At 39.7% G+C, this 6662-nt stretch overlaps 1 non-coding gene across 1 annotated transcript; it reads right to left on the bottom strand.

The window, feature by feature from the left end:
* Positions 1-5889: 5889 nt before the first annotated feature.
* Positions 5890-6031, bottom strand: LOC116637646. The gene has a single exon (XR_004300512.1). It is a non-coding gene; the product is annotated as a U4 spliceosomal RNA (small nuclear RNA).
* Positions 6032-6662: the final 631 nt, after the last annotated feature.

Here is a 6662-nt window from a genome sequence, read left to right on the forward strand (position 1 = left end):
GTCACAAATGAGATCCATCTTCACACATCCCCTGAATAATAATTTTTACAAAGCTTTGACAATATTCAATAGGGTTTAGTACCAATTCCAAAGCAGTGGTGGAGTGGTAGGTTGACCACCCCAAGAAACAATTCTTTGACACCAGCTGAGTATCCTAGAATTGAAATTAATTCTGACTATTTACCTGGAAATAGTTTCAGATTCCACAGTTTTACAAGACTGTCCCCACAACCCCCCTTAGATGCCAGTCAGGTTATTCCCTGTACTTCTGACCCCTGGCTATAAAACAAAGGTTCCCATGCCCCCTCCTTGAGTTCCATTAATTTGCTAGAGTGGCTCACAGAACTCTGGGAAACATTTTACTTGTTAGATTACTGGTTTATCATAAAAAGATATAACCCTTGCTATAAGCCCCCAGTCAATACTCCACATAGGGCTATTGCACAGAGAATTTGTCTCTACCAGCATTCTAGTTCTATTTCAGACCACATGGGCTCAGGAAATCTTACTCGTTCTCATTTAGCATGTTCAATTAATATTGCATAAAGGGCCGACTTACATGCCTTCTGTTTTACAATATGAGGTAGGGGAAACGTTCTCCAGTCAGACACAATGTCTATCCCCCAAATACAATGAGGTAAAAAAAGAAGCAACGTTTTCACATAAAATCTGTTCAAACAAATCTTAATTTAACATTGATTTTATTAGCCATTCCATTCCTAACTGTAGCTTTCTTTGGACTTCATCAACAGGTTTTGGTTTTATAATACTAGGTAGGGGGAAGTGTTCTCCGGGGCCAGATATAATACCCATTCCCATAAAGCATGCAGGTAAAGGAGACACAACTTCTTCACATAAAACCTGCTTAAACATTCCAACTTTTATAATCCTATCAGCGCATTACATTTTTTTTTCTTTCAATTTAAGGGTAGCCCAAGTTAGGACTTCAGCAATGGATTTTGATACCACTTCATGGGATTTGGATATCAAAGCATCCTGGGAACTTCTCCACCGAGTGACATTTTACCACACTTGTGCAAAAGGCTTTGTGTGCCCAGTAAGGGATGGAACCAAGAGAGCCTGGCTCTTTTGTCAATCTTAAACCTGATTAATCTGCCTAACTACTGCCACAAGAGATGTTGGTCAAGTCTTTCATGAAAATCTCTGGCTTTTTAAATTTCTCCAAACAGAGCTGACTTGTTTTGGGCCCTTTAATGCTGGGGGAACAATAAGGATCCTTTGACCCACCCAACTTTAGGTTGTGCTGTGTTAATACCCTTGTTTTAACCCTGTCAATGTTCATTTTTTTTTTTTTTAAAGATTTTATTTATTTATTTGAGAGAGAGGGAATGAGAGACAGAGAGCACGAGAGGGAAGAGGGCAGAGGGAGAAGCAGACCCCCTGCTGAGCAGGGAGCCCGATGTGGGACTCGATCCCGGGACTCCAGGATCATGACCTGAGCCGAAGGCAGTCGCTTAACCAACTGAGCCACCCAGGCGCCCTTAACCCTGTCAATGTTCATTTTATTCCTTCCATTCCTTAATAAGCATCTAAAGATTTCTGCCCTGCTGGGACAAGTCCCGTGATGCTTCCCTCTCTGTTTCCTCTTTCTTTATTTGTTAATAACTGTTTAAAAATTTCCACCTTGCTTGGACAAGTCTCTTGACTCTCCCCTCTGCCTCTTCCTAATTCTCTTATTAATTAACTGGATGTTTTTGTCAGCATTTGTAAGACCCATGAGGGTAGGCTGAGACAGCAAATTCCATAAAGCCTCCAGAACTATTTTTTTGGTTTTGCAAAAATAAAGTTATATGGGGTGCCCATGTGAAAGGAGTTTTCCTTAACCATAGTGTTTACCATGGTCTGGGTGATGAGTCATATTCTGAGGGTGAATATCCTGATCATCATAAAGCCAGTCCCACATGGCTCGCATACAAAGCATTATCAGCTGTTTCATCTGGGGTGTTCCATTTGGCATTCACAAAGGACAGTTCCCCTTCTCAGGATAAACAGACCTTACAGTGGCTTTTATCCAGTCCACCAGGCTGGCTGCTCCCTCAGGAGCACATCCAGCCATTTATGATTATTCCACAGTGAGCTGTGGGTCCTCCATCAACCCAAATATGCTCTTACTCTGCAGCATTCAAAATCAGACACTCTTCCCAAATTAGTCACTCCTATAATTCATCTCAGTAAAGGTTTCTCAGGGAGCTGGTGATACTGATCCACAAAATGAAACAACTCCTTCATACTAGATCCCCTTGTTTCAACAGTTTCTTGGTTTTGCCCTTTACATGTACTATCTTCTTGGTAACCAGAGGTCTTAGAGGTATTTTCGGTTGTCCCTGTATAATTTTCCCTTTCTAGGCAACTTTAAGGCTAACGGCCAAAGCTCAGATTGGCCCAAATCTTACCTTCATTTAGCTTCAAGGCCCAACCCAGCACTTTCTTTCACTTTTGTCTCAGCTATTACAGATAGCAACAATCCAGGGATTGTATATTTTGCCTTTTTCTGATTATTGTGTGTTTCCTTATGCATCCGGTGAACCAGCTCCCTGGGAGTTGGATCCATCTCTGAATTCCAACTGAGTGTGGCATAGCTGTCGCTCCATACCATGGTGACCACCCAGCCACCCAGGAATCAAAGGTTCTTCATACCCCCCACTTTCATCCTTTCTTTTCCCAAATCACAGGTTTCCATGAGCCAGGGCCATACTAGCAAATCCCACTTCTCTAATGCCAACTAAATGGGTTCTGACACCAATTCCAATGTGAGGGAGGGTCCCCCCGATGACAAGCCATTCTCTGACAGCAGCTAAGCATCCTACAATTCAAGTCCATTCTGACTACCTAGAGATAGCACCAGATTCCATAAGTTGAGGGCTTGGTTCTACAAGACTGCCTGCTCCCCACTTCAAGTGCCAGTAACATCTGTGCTTCTGATGGCCTATAGATCAGAGGTTCCCATGACTCCCTCCTCAGGTTCAATTAATTTGCTTGAGAGGCTTCCAGAACTCAGAGAAGTATTTTACTTACTAGATTACTAATTTATTAAAAAAAGATGTGATGTGATGAGCACTGGGTGTTATATGCAACTAATAAATTATTGAACACTACAGCTGAAACTAAATATGTACTTTATGTTGGCTAATTGAATTTAAATTTAAAAAATAAAGATTAAAAAAAGATATAACTCAGGAACAGCAAGATGGAAGAGATGCATAGGGCAAGGTATGGGGAAAGGGCACAGAGCTTCCATGCTTTCTCTTAGCACTCTACTCTCCCTGAATCTCCACGTGTTCACCAACATGGAAGCTCTCCAAACTCTGCCCTTTGGGGTTTTATGGAGGCTTCATTACAGTGGCATGATTGATTAAATCATGGGCCGTTGGTGATTGAACTCATTCTCTAGCTCCTTTCTCCTCCAAGGAGGTGGGAGAGGGGGACAAAAAGTTCCAACCCTCTGATCACTTGTTGATTCTCCTCCAAACCAACATCCATCATCAGGTGGAATCCAAAAGTCACCTCATTAACATAACAAACCTTTGCCCCTCTCATCACCAAGGAAATTCCAAGGGTTTTAGAAGCTCTGTGTGAGAAACAAAGACCAAATATATATTTCTTACAAATTATAATAGCACATCCCCCCTCAAAATTCATTCTTGTTTTTCTTCTTATGTCTCAGTGAATTAAACCCACTATCTATCCAGTTATCCCAAAAGCCCTAGAATAATAATAGTTTATATGAGAACCAGGGACATTATTAACATCATTTCATTTGAACCTTAAAGTATATCTATAAATTATTATTATCCCAAATGATTATATGAAGAGTGAGGCTTAGCCAGGTTAAGAAATTTGCCTCACAACTGGAAAATAGAGTAGCTGGGATTTTGATCATTTTAGCCAAGCCCTAAGCCTCTGAACTACTATCCTTGATTCAGTCTTCCCTGTTCCTCACAGATATCAACCTTGTGTCTTTACTATCTTTTTATACTTACTCTCCACAAAGCAGTCAGTGGCAATGACAATGTGGCTGAAAGGTCTGTGTAATAACTGTGATACAGAGGGTCCCTGTGGCACCAGAGTTACGAGGCAGGTTGCTGACTGAGCACTTTGGATGATATGCAAGGCATAACTCTGTTTCTTAAAATTAAGTGTTTGAGCGATGGCTGGGTGGCTCAGTCGGTTAAGCATCTGCCTTCAGCTCAAGTCATGATCCCAGGGCCCTGGGATGGAGTCTCGCATCAGGCTCCCTGCTCAGCGGGGAGTCTGCTTCTCCCTCTGCCTCTGCCCCTCCCCCTGCTTGTGCTCTCTCTTGCTCTCTCTCTCTTTCTCTGACAAATTAGTAAATGAAATCTTTAAAAAAAAAGGTCCAGTTTCAATCAAACATTTATAATAAAAATTAAGTGTTTGAGATACCCCTACCTCCTTATCATAAAGATATTTTTATTTGGCTAATTTGGATAGATTTTCATTTCTTGTGATTTCATAATTCCCCTTGGTTTGTATTATTTATTGCTATGCAATAATCTACCCCAAAACATAATGGCTTAAAATGACAATTTGGTATTATTCCATCTCATAATTCTTTTGGTCAGAAATTTGAACAAGACACACAAAGAGTGTGGCTGGTCTTTGTTGTGTAACGTCTGGGTCCTGAGTTGTGTTGACGCAAGGGCTGGTGTCTGGAACAGCTGAGAGCTATCTCCCTACTTGATCTTCCACTATTTGTTCCCTTATTACACTTCTTTTGTCTTACTTTTGTTTCACTGAGATTTTTTTATGATTCTATCTTATCTCTAGCATTGATGTATTATTTATGTCCTAGAACTTATAATTCCTTAAATAATCAGAGAAATGCAAATATTATACCACTTTGCATGTAGCATGAAGATCTCACAACAGTATATTCCCGATTCCTCTCTCCCATCCTTTGTGTTATTAAGGTCATTTATTTTATTTTTTGTGTGCTGGGAGTACAAACTATATTGCTGTTATTTCTGCTTTATGCTGTCTGTTATTTTTTGGATTTGTTTAACTTAAGAAATAAAAGTGTAATTTACCTTTATTCCAGGCCAGTCTTCTACATTTCTTTTGTAGGTCCAACTTCCTGTTCCAGCATGTTCCTTCTCCTTGGAAGACTTTATTAAACATTTCTTACAGAGTATGTCTGCTGGTGGTGAATTCTCTGTTATATATTTCACGTATATATAAAATCTCCTTTCTCTTTGAAAGGTATTTTTACTGACTATAGAAACTTGGATTAACAGTTTTGTTTTATTCTTCAGTACATTAAAGATATTGTTGCATTGTTTCATGGTTTCTCATAAAAACTCAGCTGCAATTTTCAAATTTGTTCCTCTGTATCTATCCTCTGTACCTTTTATTTCTGTCACCAAAATTTTCACTCTGACTTCTGTTTTCACTCATTTGAATATGATATGCTTATGTATGTGGTTATATTTTGTTTTGTTTGCTTCTTGCCTTTTGGTATTTTCCTGTTTGTTGGTCTCTGAGTTTTTGGATCTGCTGCTGGGCGTGTGTCAATTTTAGAAAATTCTTGGCCATTATTTTTAAAAAGATTTCTTTTGCCAAGTTCTCTCTCTCTTTGCCTCCTGGGATGCCAACTATGCGTATGTTATACTGTTTGATGTTGTCCTGGTGCAGAGATGCTCTGTTCTATTTTTGTTTCACTCTTTCTGCTCTTTGTGCCTCAGTTTGGGTAATTTCTGTTTTCCTATCTTCAAGTTCACTTATGTCTTCTTTGGATGTGTTGAGTGTACTCATGAGCACATGAAAGGTGTTCTTTATCTTTACTGCTATTTTTCTCATTTATAATATTTCCATTTAATCATATCTTAATGTTCCATCTCTCTGCTGAAATTAACCACTTGACTTTGGTTTCATTGACATTCATATGTCTACCATTTTCATTAAAGCCATAAATATTAGTCATAATTATTTTAATTAGCAATAATCGCGCCTGGGATAAACCTCATTGGCTATGATACTGCCACTGCGCAAAGCTAGTCATAATTATTTTAAATTCCCTCTCACATAGTTCCAACATCTCTGTCATATCTGAGTTTGGATCCGATGAATGCTTTGTTTCTTGAGAGTGCATTTTTTCACACATATTTATTCGGCCTGGAAATGGGCACACTTGTCCATCTGCTAGGTTTTTAATATATGGGTTTGAGTTAGAAGTGGGCTAGATTGGAGGCTTTCTGTTGCTGTGGTTAAATTCAACTCACACTTTGAATTCCTATAGTGATACCTCGTGTTTAAAATGAGAATTGATTTACTACAATACCCATGTGACTCTCAGCTTGAGGTATTCCCTTGTCACTGTATCTCAAGAGAAGGTATCTTTGCACACTGTTGGTACTTGAAGCTTGTTTGTTTGTTGGTGGTGAGTGGTGGTATTTCTTCTCTGTTCTGGTTAAGTTTCAGCCTTAGGCAGGAACCTTACCCCTGGGTGTCAGAGGTGTGGCTTTCTCAGTTCTTCTGCCCGTATTCTGGTTATGTGGGCCCCTGCATGCACTCCTGTCTCTTCTAGGAGTTTGGTTTTTCTGTTCCCTTCCCTCACCAGTATTTTAAGGGTGAAAGTGTTTGTTTCCCTACCTCCTACAGATCTTCATTTCTTAAGAGGAAATGGG

The sequence above is a fragment of the Phoca vitulina genome, unplaced genomic scaffold, assembly GCF_004348235.1.
Source record: "Phoca vitulina isolate PV1807 unplaced genomic scaffold, GSC_HSeal_1.0 scaffold14, whole genome shotgun sequence".
Classification (NCBI taxonomy): Eukaryota; Metazoa; Chordata; class Mammalia; order Carnivora; family Phocidae; genus Phoca; species Phoca vitulina.